Source organism: Benincasa hispida, chromosome 9 (assembly GCF_027475165.1).
Source record: "Benincasa hispida cultivar pf3 chromosome 9, pf3_genome.v1.1, whole genome shotgun sequence".
Lineage (NCBI taxonomy): Eukaryota > Viridiplantae > Streptophyta > Magnoliopsida > Cucurbitales > Cucurbitaceae > Benincasa > Benincasa hispida.
This window is the reverse complement of record NC_143486.1, coordinates 17,197,303-17,214,641: the sequence shown is the minus strand read 5'-3', so window position 1 is coordinate 17,214,641 and position 17,339 is coordinate 17,197,303. Positions and strand designations below refer to the sequence as shown.

Here is a 17,339-nt window from a genome sequence, read left to right as displayed (position 1 = left end):
AAGAGGTACAGTACCAATGCTTCTTATCTATGTTAAAGTAATTACATGTTAACATTCCTTTCAGTGAAGCGATTAAGGAAATGTCTGCATATGCCAAGTTTCTGAAGGACATGGTAACTAAGAAGAGAGGCACTGGAAAATTTACCATGGTAGCATTAACACGAATTTCCAAATCCATTATTCCACCGAAGATGAACGATCCTGGGAGCTTCACTATTCTTTGCTCCATAGGAGGACTCTATATTGGGCAAGCCTTGTGTGATTTGAGGGCCATCATAAATTTGATGTCGTCGTCTATTTTTAGACAATTAAATGTGGGGCAACTTGTGCCCACTCAGTGACTCTCCAATTGGCTGACAGATCTCTGATTCATCCAGAAGGTAAGGTGAAGGATGTGTTGATCACGATTGATAAATTTATTTTGCCAGTTGATTTCATCATTCTAGACTATGAGGCCGACAAAGATGTGTCCATCATTTTGGGGCGACCTTTCCTATCAACGGGTCGTGCTCAAATTGATTTACCCAAGGGAGAAATCACTTTGAGCATAAACGGACAAAAGCTCAAATTTAACATAATTCTTGCCATGAAATTCCCGAATGAGGAAGACCTACAAGATTCTGACGATGACCTGAATTTGATTGAAGAAGAAAAGTCTTATGAAGAGTGTGAAGAAGAGAATGTCAACCATCCGTAGCTGCCTGCAATGCGATTGTAGCAAAAACAAACAAAGAAAAAGGAATGATCGCAACGCAAGAAGAATAGCCAAAAGAAGAAAGAAAAACAACGCAACTTTCCCTCGTGGAACCATTAACACTTGAACTGAAGACCCTACCAACACATTTGAAGTATGCATTTCTGGGGCAGAATGAGAAGCTGCCCGTGATAATTGCCTCTGCGCTCAACGAAGATCAAGAGAATGCGTTGATGAGCATTCTCAAGAAACATGTGCGAGCAATTGGTTGGACGCTCGCTGACATCAGAGGAATTAGCCCACGTAAACCTGTATGTCGATCTTCTTTTCTCTATTCTTTCATGTTCTTTTGTATTCTTTAATTGTTGATATAATATTGTTGTTAACACAATGATCTAATAACCAAGACAAATTGATATAATAAAAAGTAATCAAAGATACAAACTCTGAAAGGAAATGGAAATAAAGAAACAAAACAAAATCAAGAACCTAGAGACATATACAATAGGATATATAGATCAACCATGAAAGCAATTAAACTTTAAAAGATCAAAAGACTTCCCGGCCAAAATCCATTTCTAAATTGAACAAAAAGTCTTATGTTTTGATACCTTTAAGTGATAGGAAAAAGTAATCCAAAAAACAAGAACTTGCTCTAAGTAAATATTGGCAAAAGAGATAAAGAAACAATCATCAAACTGCAGAAATATAATAATTATAATAGTAATAAATACCAAAAGAAACCTAAAAAATCACGAAGATTATACATATGCCCAAATTTTTAGAGTTGCTCAAATTCAGTTCTCTAATATAATGAATAAAAAATTATTAAACATAAACATAAACAGGACATATCAAGAAATTGTAAGAGTATATCAACATGCAACGAAAGCAACAAGGATCAATAAGCATTCCAATTCATTAATTTTGGCTATAAATAAAGCATGCTCATACAATAATAAGAGTGTTTCAAGTAATACATTTGTAGAACCTCTTGAAACTCGAATTATGCTGCAAATCTTCTCCAAATCTTCTTGTGAACCACCTTAAGGTCTTCCCTACTATTCTCTTGGAGCCTTAGATTGAGTTGTAGAACTCAAAATAAGCTTGAATGAAGGGAATTTTGAGAAGAATCTCACTGATGCAACTTGAAGAACACTTCCTCAACCTTACAAGTTTTTAATAAAACTTCAGCAAGTTCATCAGCTTTTGCATGTTCGATTTCTACTTCAATCTTCTCTATTTATTGCAGGAAAATCATGCAAAGAAGAAGGCTGCATGAGGTGCAGCTCATGCTTTAGAAGATTGATTCAAAATCAAATGGATTTTGAGTGAGCTACTTGAAGGTGTTAATGAAAAAATCCAATTTTCCATTTTGTATTTTCCAATCATGTGGACTTGGTTATCGCATGCCTTGTCTACGCATAGGGCTGCTTACGCTCAATATGGCCCCTCTTAGCGTGCACATTCCAATGCATGGCTTCTCCTCACTCAGCCACACTTGTCTTCGTTAAGAGCCCAACTAACCTCAAAAGTAAGGCCAACACCTATGGCTCACTTTCAACGCCTATCACAAGGCCAACTCATGGCTACACACTAACAACACCTAACCAATTTCTAGCTTCACTTGAGAGTCAAGCTTTCAAACTTAAACATTTCTTCCAACTCTTCACCCACTTCCCTACAATTAGACATTAATTCTCACATTAACCTACTCACCATACTGGTCTTAGTAGTAAACATACGCAAGTAGGAAAATTAGGGTTTAGGGTTTACATGCTTAATTGAGGATTTATTTTACAGTAGGTTGTGTTTTTTTTGTCTCTGTAATTTTGTAACTTTTCCCAATATATAGGTATTTCATAATTCCTAAATTGATTTCGAGTAATGGTCTTGTGTTTTCTTCTGTTGTGTTAGGGCTTTCATCCCTACATGGAGATCATTGGGTATTCTGATTTTGATTATGCTGGATGTCAAGACACTTTGCGATCCACTTCAGACTATATCTTCATGTTGGCTGGAGGAGCTGTATTTTGGAAAAGTGTTAAACAAACACTTATAGCTTCTTCTACCATTGTTGCGGAGTTTATAGCATGTTATGAGGCATCCAATCATGGAATATGGTTGCAAAATTTTTTACTGGGCTATAGATAGTATTTGTCATAGAAAGACCACAAAAATTATTTTGTGACAATAAGTCAGCAGTGATGTATTCCAACAATAACAGAAGTAATACGAAGTCAAAGCATGTAGAAGTGAAGGTTTTGGTTGTTAAAGAAAGAATTTAGAATGGTCAAATTTTGATAAAACACATAGGAATAAACTATATGGTAGCAGATCCATTGACTAAAGGTTTACCATTAAAGTTTTACATGAGCATGTTACTCACATGAGTGTTTATCACTTTTATGATTCTATGGTCTAATGGGAGTTTGTTATTGAGGATGTTCTTTGACCTTATTTCTTTTTTATTTTCTATATAGAATAAAGTCAATGATTTATGTTCTATTATCTAAATTTTTTTATCATGTATGCGGTTTGGTATAATGTTTTTAGAAATGATCTCACTAAAAAATTTGGACCAGTTGGAAATAGGCATGATCTAGATCACTTTGTATGTAGTTTCTATGTTATCCATCCATACTTGATCTATGTCATCGAATGTATTGGAATTGGTGAGCAAGAAAGGTTTAGATACAAGGGTAGTGATGAAAATCGCCTTGATTCTGTGCTAATACAGGAGATGGACCAAATTGAACTAAGGAGGAAGTCTATTATTAACATAAAATGTTTATGTGCGCTTAAGGTTTATGCGATTTAATTACATTACTACAAATATAGTCCAAGCGGGAGATTGTTAGATGTATTTAAATAATAATACGTATAATTAAAGTATTGGCTATTTATGTAGATTAATATTTTATCACACTAGGTTATTTTAGTAGATTGGGCCCTACTATGTGATCTAATTAATTAAGGCCTTAAATTCCTAATTGAGTATGGACTTAATGGGTAGAAGTCCATCCCTATTTAGTTAGGGTTTAATGGGAACCCTAATTTAACTAGTATATAAAAGAGCTTAGGGCTATGGTCCCCAACATACCAAAACAATAAACACCCAATCTTTCTTGAATCCCATTTAGAGAGAAAACTCACCAAGGACATTCGGAGTTTTGATTGAAGAAGGTTGTAGTCATTTATCATCATCTTGAAGGTATCATCAGTTTCTCAATGGAATCTGGTATATTATTTATTCTTGACAATTTAACATGAATGATCCTAAGGTTTATCTATTCAGTATAGTTATAAAGTAATTATACTAACAGTTTCTCCGAAATTGAAATTCGAAGTCGACAACACAAATATTTAGTGTGTAAATCCATAGCATACCACTCTCCATTTTTTCCTTTCAATTTCTCGCCATACCCCCTCATTCCCCTCACCATCTTGTATTAAAAAGAAACCTAAAATCCTCCATACCCACCTTTTACTAGAAGAAACATAACCAAATATACTTACGCCTTTTGAATTGAATTTTGCCTCTCTATACATAGTGTAGAAACACACGAAGCGAGGATGAAACCATAATAAACCTAAACTTATCCTTCTAGAGTGTAACTCTATACAAGTAAACAAACACAGCATCAGAGCTTAAACATCCATATTAAAAAAAAAAAAATGAGAAGGCCATATGGATCATGTTTGTGAATCAAGGATAGATGTCGTGATGTTAATGATTCATTGGTTCGAATTCAAGATTCCGTGAGGTTTGTTAGATCTTCTCCTGCTTGACTTGCTACATTTAAGAAGTGTATCGAAGAGGAGAACATAGATGGTAAAAATATGTTGTGTCTTGATGTTCCAACTAGATGGAATTCTACTTGTTTGATGCTTGAGGCAATTGTAAAATTTGAAAAGGCATTTGAGAGGTTAGAAGACTACGATACAGTCTTCATGAACGGGGAGGAAAAATCGACCACTAGGGATAGGGAAATTGACAGAATATTTACCAAATTCTTGTCAGTGTTCTATGAAGTAACTATTAGGCTTTCAGGGTCTTTGTATGTTACTTCTAATACAGTCTTTCATGAGATTAGTATTGTTCAGAATTGCATAAAATATTCAAGTGCAACTGGTCCTAATGATGTGTTTTTGCATGAAATGGCAACGAAAATGCAAGAAAAGTTTGATAAGTATTGGGGAAAAAAAGATAGAATAAATTTATTCTTGTATGTTGCCTTCGTTTTGGACCTTCGTTATAATATGAAATTTCTTTTGTATTGCTTAAATCAGTTATTTGATGTTGATATGGCAAAAGCCTTAGGAAGTAAGGTAGAGGGTATTTTAAGAGCATTGTTAAATTAATAAAATTTGTCATTATCAGTTGCTAATAAGGGTCAATCTTCTTGTACCACTAAAAGCGCTCCATTTAGAACTACAAGTGCTTAAGAGGTTTTCTATTTTGATCTTGAAGATTTGGATGAAGATGATTCGCAAGTGTGGATTCATAAATTGATATTTACTGGAGCCTTGTGTTAAACATGAGGATAATTTTGATATCTTAGATTGGTGGAAGAGGAATTCTTCTAGATATAAGATTCTTAGCAAAATTGCACGAGATCTTTTAACAGTTCTGGTATCCACAGTTGCTTTTGAGTCCACATTCAACACTAATGGGAGAGTGATTGAACCTTATTATCTCCAACCACAATTGAGGTACTTGTATCTGCAAAAAACTGGTCACATTCAGAACAAATTAGCATTGATTTACGACAATACTTGGAGGAAATTGTAGATGACGAGGAAGGTCAAACACACACACACACATTTCAAAAGTGAATTTTCAAAAATAGGAAAATAAAAGAAACTATTTATAGAAAAATAGCAAAATTTTAATCTTCTTTCGTAAAGGATGATCAATGTCTATCAATGATAGAAACTGATTGAAGTCTACCATTGGTAGACGCTGATAGAAGTTATTAATGTTTATCAATTTTTTTTTTCTATTTTTGTAAATAGTTTGACATTTTTTCTATCTATGAAATTTTTTGTTTTTTAAATACACCTAGAATAATATTAAGTTTTTAAAATAATTAAAAATAATAGTAATATCTCTTACCTCATACCTTATTTTTTTAAAATGAAATGGAAAAAAAATGAGATAATCTAGATATTAGAGGTATTCAATTAATCTGACAATTCCAATACTCGGACTACACAATCCGGGTTGGGTTAGTTTTAATTTTTGATTGGGTTGGGTTGAATTTTTTATGTTTTTTTTTTCAAGTTGGGTTTCAAGTTGGCGCGCACATCTTTATGATGCTTGTTTGAAGTTTATAATAGATATATTAGATTTTAAGGTTTGAGTTGGATTGGGTTGGAGATCCAATTCGGGTCATTCAGATAGCTAACCCGACCAACCCAAATTTTCGAGTTAGTCTAGAAAATTCCTCAATCCAACCCAATCCATGTGTCTTTACTAGATATATATTTCCCATAAAAATCGTGCATCTAGTGTGTTTAGGGTACATAGAAGGTAAAAATGGAAAATAACTATCGGACTCCACCTATCCATCCATATATATATATATATATATATATATATATATAATCTTTCAAAATTAAACGGGTTAAAAATGCTTGAAAATTATTGTGAATTCATAGTCATAACACATAGGTTCCACGGAAAATCAAGAATTGGATTCGATGGTCAACGATTTAATCTTTTCTAAGCAAAGAATTAATTCCAAGTTTTAAAAATGTTCATCTTTTTCTTACTCAGAATATTCTCCATTTCAAGTTATCTAGTCTTGAATTTTGGGTTTGTTTGCCATGCTTCTAAAATAAGTGCTTTTAGTAAAAGCTCGTCAATCATAAATACTTTAATAATATATATTAATATTGATTAAATTTTATTTTTATATTTTGCTTACTTTTTCACACACATTTATATATGAAAAAATATTCATATACACACCTGAACTTTGAAATTATAGCAATAAAAATTTGAACTAATAATTATATTAATTCAAACTCTCAACTTTCGTATGCATAGTAATTTATATATCTTCTATTACGTTTCATTTGAGTAAATATTGTGTGACACTTATAATTTTATCAATTAAATATTGGGTTTTGGCAAAATATTAAAATTACAGTTTGTTCCACATCGGTTAAATTGAAGAATGAGGATGGACTTCAAGCCTATAAAATGATTCTATGCCTCTAGTTTCAAGTCGTCCCAATTAGAAACACTTTAAGCTTAGTAGGCTAATTCTTATTCAATACCTTTTGTATTCTCTAGTTGGATAGTGGGAAAAAGGTGTGAGTAGTAAAAAGTTTTAAGATAGTACTCTTGTAATTTGGATCAAGAAAAGAACTGTTCTGTGTGATGCCTTAAGTGATAACCAAAATGGTTTGTAGTATATTGATGTTCTGTGTGATGCCTTAAGTGATAACCAAAATGGTTTGTAATATATTGATATAGGATCCTAGTGACACTATGGATACGGCCCGCTTTGTAGATAGTTACAAGAGACCGGACCACGAAGTGTTTAGTCTCGTTATATAACGCCGTTCATGACAGGTAACATGACCTTAATCCCGAGTGAGTTGGGAACTCCTGCCTATGAGGACGGTCCTTTGATTAGCTACACAGATGAAATTCACTTTTTCCTTGAAGTAGGGGTAAGTAGATACATTGATGGGGCTTGAACGATATGGCACTACACACCTTCTCATGGCTCGAGAGGTGTCCACTCATAGTAGGACTATGATGTAACTACAGGGGCAAAACGGTAAATTGAACCAATTGTACTTACGAGCATCTGTGAAGGGTTATCGTACTATTGACTGGTTATATCCGATGGACACAAATATATCTATGGTGAGAAGAGTGTAGTTGTCGGTCTTTAGTAGAGTGCCTGACAGTTAACGGATGGTGAATCTCGTGACTAAAGAGTTTAGACAGCTATTCACATACCGTTGGAGCTTCAAGCTATAGGTCCATAAAGTCTCCTTGTAGTTCAATGGATTTAAGTTGAGAATCAAAGAATTAGTTTTTGGATCAGTTTGAAGTGTTCAAATTGACAAGAGGGTGTTTGATTATATATGATATGATTAAACTAGTTCAATTATATGTGATATAATTGATATGATATATGAGATACATTAATTGGAGGAATATGATATTGTAACGCCTCGACTTTTTCATAATTCAAATTCTATAATTTCGTAAAATTTGAGGAAAATCTTGTTAATTTCGAAATTCAGTTTGTTTAAAGGAAATATTTGGATTTATGTCGCATTAATTTAACTTTAAGTTAATGTCAAGAAATTATTTTAAATTGGAAAAAAAGGGTTTTCGAAATATATGTTTATTTTTATATATTTATGTTTTGGAAGGAAATAATGAAATAAGGATAAAATAAAATAAAATTTTCTTTTTATTTTATTCTTATTGTTTTTAGTTTTTTTATTTAATTATTATTTTATCTCCCTCTCTTCTTCAACTTGTGCGCACCACAACTAAAAAAAAAAAAAAAAAAAAAAACCCTCGCCGTCGCTCGCCCTGCACGTTCGTCAACTCCAAGCACCCCTGATCGCTGCCGTCTGGATCCGCTCAAATCTGAGGTTGAACACGCAGACCTGCGCCAGTCGTTCGCCTCTTCGCGCTGCCAACCCAGTCGGTCTTCCCACGCGAGCAAACCCAGTCGAGCAACGCTGTTATCAAGACCGGATCCACGCCTTTCCTCTGTCCGTAGAGTCGTCGATCGTCTTCCAGTCGTTAGATCTGTGGTGCAGCATTAGATTCGGCTCCTAGCCGCCCAGCCACACAGGCTTCTTCCGGCCACTGCTCGTCGCACTGCCGCTGGAGACCACGCACCGCCTGACCTTTCTCTTTCGTTCGCCACCGTCTTGTCGGTTTTTAAGTGTTGAGACTGGTTGGGTAAGTGTTTTTTTTTAACTTCGGAGATTTATTGTTAACTAAGATTTTGGTATGGTTTGATTAACCCATAATGTTGGGATTCTAGAATCAAAATTTGGGTTGATTTTGAGGTGGCCCACCAAGTTTGAAGTTTTAAGACCAATTTCGGTGGAAAATTTGTTAAGGTTGGTAAGTCTCTGTGAGTTTTGAAAATTAACCTTGGACCAAGCCACAATTTCAGTAAAGATAAAACTGGGGACGAGTAAATTGGTTAATTGGAAAGGACTTAAGGGATTAATTTAAATATTTGATTTATTATAGGTGTCGCTTCAAGGCTTTGCTTGGCAAGGAGGGGATAAGCTTGCTTGAACTAATTTGGATTTACTTAATCTTATTACTGGAACCACCTTTGTACTGGGCGATAAATTTATGATTTATTTTGATGATTTTAAGACTAGTTACAAGGATAATTTTGACTGTTCTGAGATTTAATGGACTCTTTAGAAAAGATATATGAGCATGTGATAATATGTCTGAAGCATTTTAATGTATGAGCATGATTTAGAATTTTATGAGACATATTAAAAGTATGATTGAGCATGACCCTAAATTATGAGTTAAGTGACAATACTACTGGAATGTCTTAAAGCTAGATGAAAGTTGGAGCATTTGTTGATGTACATATTTATGTGATTTATTATGAAAGTGTGTAAGCTATATGATGTATGATGAAATTTCAAATGTTGGATTGTTTACATGAGTTAGTGCATGAAATTGATGTACTAGAGTTGATCCATTAAAACTAGATTAAAACACGTACGTTGAGGTTAATTAACATGACCTTGATGAGGAGATTTTAGAGGACTCATGATTATGTGAATGTTATATGTAATATGAAGTTAGATGCAATCTCTTTTCCTTTCCAGACTATGTGATTATATAAAAGTGAAGCATGTCCAAGGGCGCTAGTACATGAAAGAGATGTAGTAGTGCTGGTGCATATGAAAGTGATACATACCTAGAGGATACTGAGGTGTACGTAAGAGGTGCACGCTCAGTGGGTTATGTGTATATGAAAGAGGTGTATACATAACCATGTGTACGAAAGAGGTATGCATCCCTACATTCATAGAGAGGATCTGAGGTGTACGAAAGAGGTACACACTCAGTGGGTTATGTGTATACGAAAGAGGTATATACATAACCAGGTGTACGAAAGAGGTACACACTCAGTGGGTTATGTGTATATGAAAGAAGTGTATACTTAACCAGGTGTACGAAAGAGGTACACATTCAGTGGGTTATGTGTATATGAAAGAGGTGTATATATAACCATGTGTATGAAAGAAGTACACATTAAGTGGATTATGTGTATACGAAAGAGGTGTATGCATAACCATGTGTACGTAAGAGATTGTGTTTCCTTCGGGATTCACCAGAGATTGCATTTCCTTCGGGATTCACCAGAGGTTGTGGATCCTACGAGACTTACTAGAGGTAGTGGCATACTTAACTACAATAGGATAGAAATAAGTTTTTCATGTATGTATGTGTCCCAGGAGGACTATAGCAATTTATATGTTCCACTAGAGGTAGGCATCTAGAGAACATAAATTCCTAGCCTGATCCCAGTAATGGGGTTACTTGCTGAGTATTTTATACTCATTCTTTCTCATGTTGTTGTTTCAGATAAAGATAGAGATGCACCGGCGATTGACAAACGAAATTCGTGATTTAGCCACTAGGACCAGTTTTATTCTTCCGCTCATGATGTTTAAATTTCTTTCCATGTTTTTTCAACTTTCAGTTTTGTTGTTTGAAACTTACTATTAAGAGTTGTTTTCAGACTTATTATTATCATTTATGATTTATGGGTACCCTATTATTTGTTTTAATATTTGAATTTAATGAAGACTTTTGAACTTACTTTATTTACTTAGCATGTATTTTACCATAAAAGGACATCGTTTTAAGTTCCATGCATGCATGTATTTAGTAACGGCTTAACTTAAGTCTTAGGGGGTCGGGTCATTATAGATATAAATAAGATTTATATCAAGTAAAGGAAAAAAAGACTATGATTTAAATGTTACATATTATGTGATATTAAAACTATAGGTTATAAATATAATATGATAAGTTAGTCATTATATTTATTTATGATTAAAACAATTATACGATAATTGTAGGCGGTTTCTCCTTTAACCATGTGTGAAGTGGGAGGTTATATTCAGTTTTCATAACTGAAGGATAAAATGAAAAATGTTTTCATTTTGTAATGAATTGCTTCATTAAGTACACTTCTAATCGTTTAGCTCACGAGATACTACGTGATAGGTCAAGTGTTTTTTTCTAAACGATCGTATACACGCGTCTTTCTCTAAACGATTGTGTAAAGGTTTACTAAACGATCGTATGGCAAGCGAGATTCACTAAACGATCGTGTAAACAATCAAACCTGTTTTTCCTAAACGATCACGTACTTGCTGTGTTTTACTAAACCATCAAGCACAAAGTCTATATGATAGACAGTTCACTCTCCCACTTGCTTGGTCATATAGTTCGATCGTTGTTTCCTCCTTCCATCTACCAAATTCAAGAGAGCACACACCTCCTGGATTCTCACTCTGAGAATACCAATGTTACTAAGTGGTGGTGTCTGAGAGGTTACTTGTTCGTGATTAACCAGACGATTGACTAGACGATCGTGGAGGCAGCGAGAGGTTGCTGGTCCAAGTCTTCACGAGAGCGAGAGGTCTTTAGAAGAAGAGTTCTTTAAAGGTATGTCTCTCGTTACTTTTGTACTTATTTACTAAAGCATGTCATGATTTGTTAGAAGATGCATAACTGGTTTGTATATTTGTGAATGCTTGTAATTCTATCACAATGAATTTAGATCGATCTTGCTTCCGCTCATGGGTTCTCTTTGGTAAGAGTTCCTTCAATTGTAACAATTTTTCACATAGTGGATTTTTTTCTTGTGTTTCCAATTTATTGCATTTAATTTCTCTGTTATTTTTCTATTTATTCCTGTAGTAAAAGTGGAAAATATTTTCCAACATTAAACTCTTAAAATTTCATAAACTAATCAGTTAGACTTGCATTGATGTTTTCATTTGAAAATCGTCCATGCATCTCTCAATCTAGTTGTCTATTTTGTTATTAAACATTTGAAGAAAGTATACACACACATGGAATTGATGCATGAGTGATTTTAAAATTTGGTGAACTTAATAGATGGTCTAAATTGATTCGCTAATGATATTTTCAAAGTTTAATTGCAATAGTAGTCTCACACGATATTTTTCAAACAGATTATGAAAATGGTGTAAATTGATATACTTGTAAAAGTTCAAGATTTTAATTGTTACTACCCCAAATTTATAGTAAGTGAGTTGTTTCTATATATTTTGTTTTTAAATACTTTTCTATATATATCATGGAATTGATATTTTGTTACACACACACTTGACATTTTTTCTATCCTATCACTGGTAGATGCTGATAGAAGTCTATTAATTTTTTTTTTCTATTTTTGTAAATAGTTTGACATTTTTTCTATCTGTGAAAATTTTCGTTTTTCAAATACACCTAGAATAATATTAAATTTTTAAAATAATTAAAAATAATAGTAATATCTCTTACCTCATACCTTATTTTTTTCAAATGAAGTGAAAAAAAAAAGAGATAATCTAGATATTAGGGGTGTTCAAATAACCCGACAATCCCAATACTTGGACTACACAATCCAAATTGTAAGGGTTGGGTGGTGTTAGTTTTAATTTTTGGTTGGGTTGGGTGGGATTTTTTATGTTTTTTTTTTCAAGTTGGCGCGCACATCTTTATGATGCTTGTTTGAAGTTTATAATAGATATATTAGATTTTAAGGTTTGAGTTGGATTGGGTTGGAGACCCAATTCAGGTCATTCGGATAGCTAACCCGACCAACCCAAATTTTCGAGTTAGTCTAGAAAATTCCTCAATCGAACCCAACCCATGTGTCTTTACTAGATATAGATTTCCCATAAAAATCGTGCATCTGGTGTGTTTAGGGTACATAGAAGGTAAAAATGGAAAATAACTATCGGACTCCACCTATCCATCCATATATATATATATATATAAAAGACATCTATCAAAATCAATTCTCCGTTTTAGACATATTTTACAATTTTTCAAAATTAAACGGGTTAAAAATGCTTGAAAATTATTGTGAATTCATAGTCATAACACATAGGTTCCACGGAAAATCAAGAATTGGATTCGATGGTCAACGATTTAATCTCTTGTAAGCAAAGAATTAATTCCAAGTTTTAAAAATGTTCATCTTTTTCTTACTCAGAATATTCTCCATTTCAAGTTATCTAGTCTTGAATTTTGGGTTTGTTTGCCATGCTTCTAAAATAAGTGCTTTTAGTAAAAGCTCGTCCATCATAAATACTTTGATAATATATATTGATATTGATTAAATTACTTTTATATTTTGCTTATTAACGTTTTCACACACGTTTATATATGAAAAAATATTCATAAACACACCTAAACTTTGGAATTATAGCAATAAAAATTTGAACTAATGAGGATGGACTCTCAGCCTATGAAAAGAGTCTATGCCTCTAGTTTTAAGTTGTCTTAGTTAGAAACACCTTAAGCTTAGTGGGCTAACTCTTATTAAATACCTTTTGTATTCTTTAGTTGGACGGTGGGAAACAGGTGTGAGTAGTCAAAAGCTTTGAGAGTACTCTTATAATTAGAATCGAGAAGAGAACTGTTTTATGTGATTGTAACAAATTTTCACATAGTGAATTTCTTTCTTGTATTTCCAATTTTCTTGTGTTTAATTTCTCTGTTATTTTTTTGCTTATTCCTGCAGTAGAAATAGGAAATATTTCTCAATATTAAACTCTTAAAGTTTCATAAGCTAATCAGTTAGGCCTGTAGTGATGTTTTTGTTTTAAAATCGTCCATGCATCTCTTAAATCTAATTTCCATTTTGTTATTGAACATTTGAAGAAAATCTACACACACATGGAATGATGCATGAGTGATTTTAAAATTAGATAAACTTAATAAATGGTCTAAATTGATTCGCTAATGATATTTTCAAAGTTTAATTGCAACAATAGTCTCACACGATATTTTTCAAACGGATTCTGAAAAATGGTGTAAATTGATATACTTATGAAAGTTCAAGGTTTTAATTGTTACTACTCCAAAATTTATGGTATATAGTGAGTTGTTCTTATATATTTTGTTTGTAAGTACTTCTCAATCAATTTACTCCTGCTAGCATACACAAGATGGTGATGCCAAAATTTAGATAGGATGCAATGCACATGACCTTTATTTGTCACATCTCACTCTATACTACGTGGTATTTATTATAATGCCTCTAATGCATAAGTTATTAAGTGGGCTTTGGTTGAAGCAATTAAGGATATGAAGTTATAATGAAGTCAATTGACTTAAGATTTTCTCTCTCCTATTTAGATTTGGACTATAGGTATAAGATTTGCCAACTCTCGACCTAAAGGGTGGTCTCATCCTGAATCAAGGTCAAAGGTTAACTTCTCACAGACCTCATCTCGTGGCCCTCTTGGCCCAAAAGGTCCATTTGAGCCCGGGTCGAGCATTTCGATCTTGATTTTCACCTTTTATCTCATTCAAGTTCGATTCTTTCTTGAATCCAAATTTACTCATAACACAACACAATTATTTTCTCCAATATTGCTTGAACTTTCAAACATTAAACACTTTTAATTAGGACAATATCACTCTTAATTATAACTTTAAAATACAGATCTTAAAATAGTACACTAAACACAATTGATTGTTAGACACTAATCTTTATATTATTTCAATTTTTAAGCTATTATAGTCAAAATACAACTTTAATGTATATATTCCAACTCTATAGTTTAAATATTTGAATTGAATTATTGTTGTTATTCTTTCAAATTTTCAATTTCATTGCGTAGAAAAGATGTGTGAATATTTCATTAAATAAGTTTATGTGGTTGGAGAGAATCATTTTCCCAACACTCAACCATGAAGAAATAACTATCACCAACCCCACCAAATCACTTTGAAACACGTGTCAGATTCTTTTTTCATTCACTATTTCACCAATTATTGCAATACTCCAATGCTCAATAATAATTTTTTATTCATATTATCCATTATTTATTACTTTGCATCTTCTTTATTATTAGAAAAATACAAATGATGCATTTTTCATCTATCAGAAGAATCACATGCAATAAATATTATGTCCATTTAAAAAACATAACATAAGGTCCACCAACTAAAGAAAAATATTAATTAATAATGATCAAACGACTAGTTAATGGAGATATGTACTATATTATCAATTTAATTTGTTTTATGTTAATCTCGTTCTTAAATTTTATTCAATTAATGAACATGATAAATGAAAAATATCTTGAAATTCTCAATTTATGATATATATTATATATTATATTATAGTTTTATGTACCTACAACTTTGATTTTTGTTTAGGTTGCTTCTTTTTCTTGGTTTTTGGTTTTGTTTTATCTACTTGGGATTTGAATTTTGGGTTCTCTTTGCTCTACTTTTCTCCTTTCTTGATTGTTTTTCTACTCCTTTTTCTAGAAAAAAAAAAATTATAGCTTGTTTCAAAATAAATGATCAAATTAGAAAAACTTTACCTACCATAAATCAACACTAGAAAAAGTGATATTTTATATAGATTATAATTAAGTTTTTGATAAAAAAAAAGGAGATTTTTTTTTTCAAAACATAAATAGTAGTATTTTTTTAATGGATTTAATTTATGTAAACTTCTTTAATCTTAGGATAATTATAATAGATAATATATTTATGGATAATAACTAAATATTTAATTATATTTAAAAAATTGAAAATATGATAAAGTCTATCAATATCGTTGATAGGCTCTTATAGAAAAAAATATTTATTACGGATAGATTTCTACTAACAGTATGAGTTATTATTGATATACAATCTAAATTTTATCGATTTGTAACTTTTTATATTATGTTACAAAATTGATGATATTTTAAACCTAATTCCTTACCTAAAACATGTATTCAATATTTCCACTATTAATTAATAATTTAAGCAAAAACTTTAGATAATCTAGAAAAAAACAACACGATGTTTATAATGCCAACATGTTAAAGTAAGAATATATGTGTACAACCTTCTCAAACATTCGAATTCTTATCTCCTTAATTATGTCACTTCATTGAAAATAAATATTTATAGTGTGGATAGAATAAATGATTTTTAAAATATTTAATTTATATATTTAAGAAAGAAAGTGTTTTGAGTTTTGATGTGGAGAGAAATGCAGTAAAAGGTGCCACGTGTTTGATGGAAATACGACACGTCTTTGGTTTTCTCCACGCTTGTCTAAAAAAAAAAAATCTCTCTCACAATCCCACAAAACACATTTACCAAAAATATCTTCTTTTTTTTTTTTTTTTTTTTTTCTTTTTCCTTTTTACATCCCTCCAAAAAGCTAAAAAAGCAGAACACATTCAAATCTAGTATTTGAGAAAATAAAAATTAAAAGCTTTGTGGAACAGAATGAATAAGTTGAAGTTGATCTATATAAGACAATGCCCTAGCATACCAATTTCTCATATGAGTGGTAATTATTTTCAAAAGAGGTGAATAAACAAGTATACAAAAATCTTCTTAAAATAAGAGGTAGATCAAACAGGAGAGAAGTCAGTGGAAATCCTAAGAACTCCCAAAGAACCTTCGCCTTACAAAGAGAAATACTAGTTAAAAACATTGAGCTTTAACAACCATTAGCAATAAGACTAGACAACTCCTGGAACCTTTTCAAAAAAGTTTGCACGAGAGCCAAAGAACCACAGTCCCTATCATTAAAGATCATCAAATCATCAACAAAACATAGATGAGTGAGACAACTTTGATCAGACGATAATGAAACCAAAAGTAAGGAGGCGAACAATTCAACAAACGAGAGAACACTTCCATGACAATCTCAAAGGGTCCCTTGCCGAAGACCTGTTCTTCCATGAATATACTCCTCCGGGGACCCATTAATTGAAATTGAGTACATTGGAGATGTGATATAGACTCTAATGCAATCTACAAATTTACAAGGAGTACCAATAGCAAAGATGGTGCCAAGGAGGAAATCCCAATGAACAGATTCATAAGTTTTATGAAGATCCACTTTCAACACACACCAACCCTAAAATTATCATTGCAAACCCTGATCACTACCTACACGTTGGTGAACCAAAAAAGCCCTTTTGATGGGAGCAGAGTAGGCAAGAATGTCAATCCAACCTATTTCCGGTAAAGAGCTCACACTTGAATATCTTTTTGACTTAATATATTAAATCATCAATTATGTCATCTCTAAAAGCTTAAACTCACAGGTGAAGTTAAATTTAATATTATAACAACTAACATAATCTATACCAACTTTTAATAAGTTTTAATTTAATATTGTTGTTGATCCATATGAAATTAAACTATATCATCAACCAATTTTAACCTTCACTAATTGACAGGTACTAGAATTGAGAGAAATAAATAGAAGTATAATGCATAATTTAGAAACTTTTTGCAATTCATTGACTAAATACGAATTAATACTTAAATTGGTTATATATGACATTTTTTAGTATTACAATTCAAATATTTGGTAAAAGTTTAAACTTGCAATACATA

The 17,339-nt window shown here is 32.2% G+C and overlaps 1 long non-coding RNA gene across 2 annotated transcripts; it reads left to right on the top strand.

Annotated features, from left to right (window-relative positions):
- The first annotated feature begins 8,106 nt into the window (after window positions 1-8,106).
- LOC120068795 (uncharacterized) lies at window positions 8,107-10,516 on the top strand. Of its 2 annotated transcripts, XR_016531782.1 has the most exons (3): window positions 8,107-8,642; window positions 8,728-8,806; window positions 8,943-9,231. It is a non-coding gene; the product is annotated as an uncharacterized LOC120068795 (long non-coding RNA). The 2 variants fall into 2 exon arrangements; XR_016531781.1 differs by lacking the exons at window positions 8,728-8,806; window positions 8,943-9,231 and adding an exon at window positions 10,311-10,516 and having other exon boundaries at window positions 8,187-8,642.
- Window positions 10,517-17,339: the final 6,823 nt, after the last annotated feature.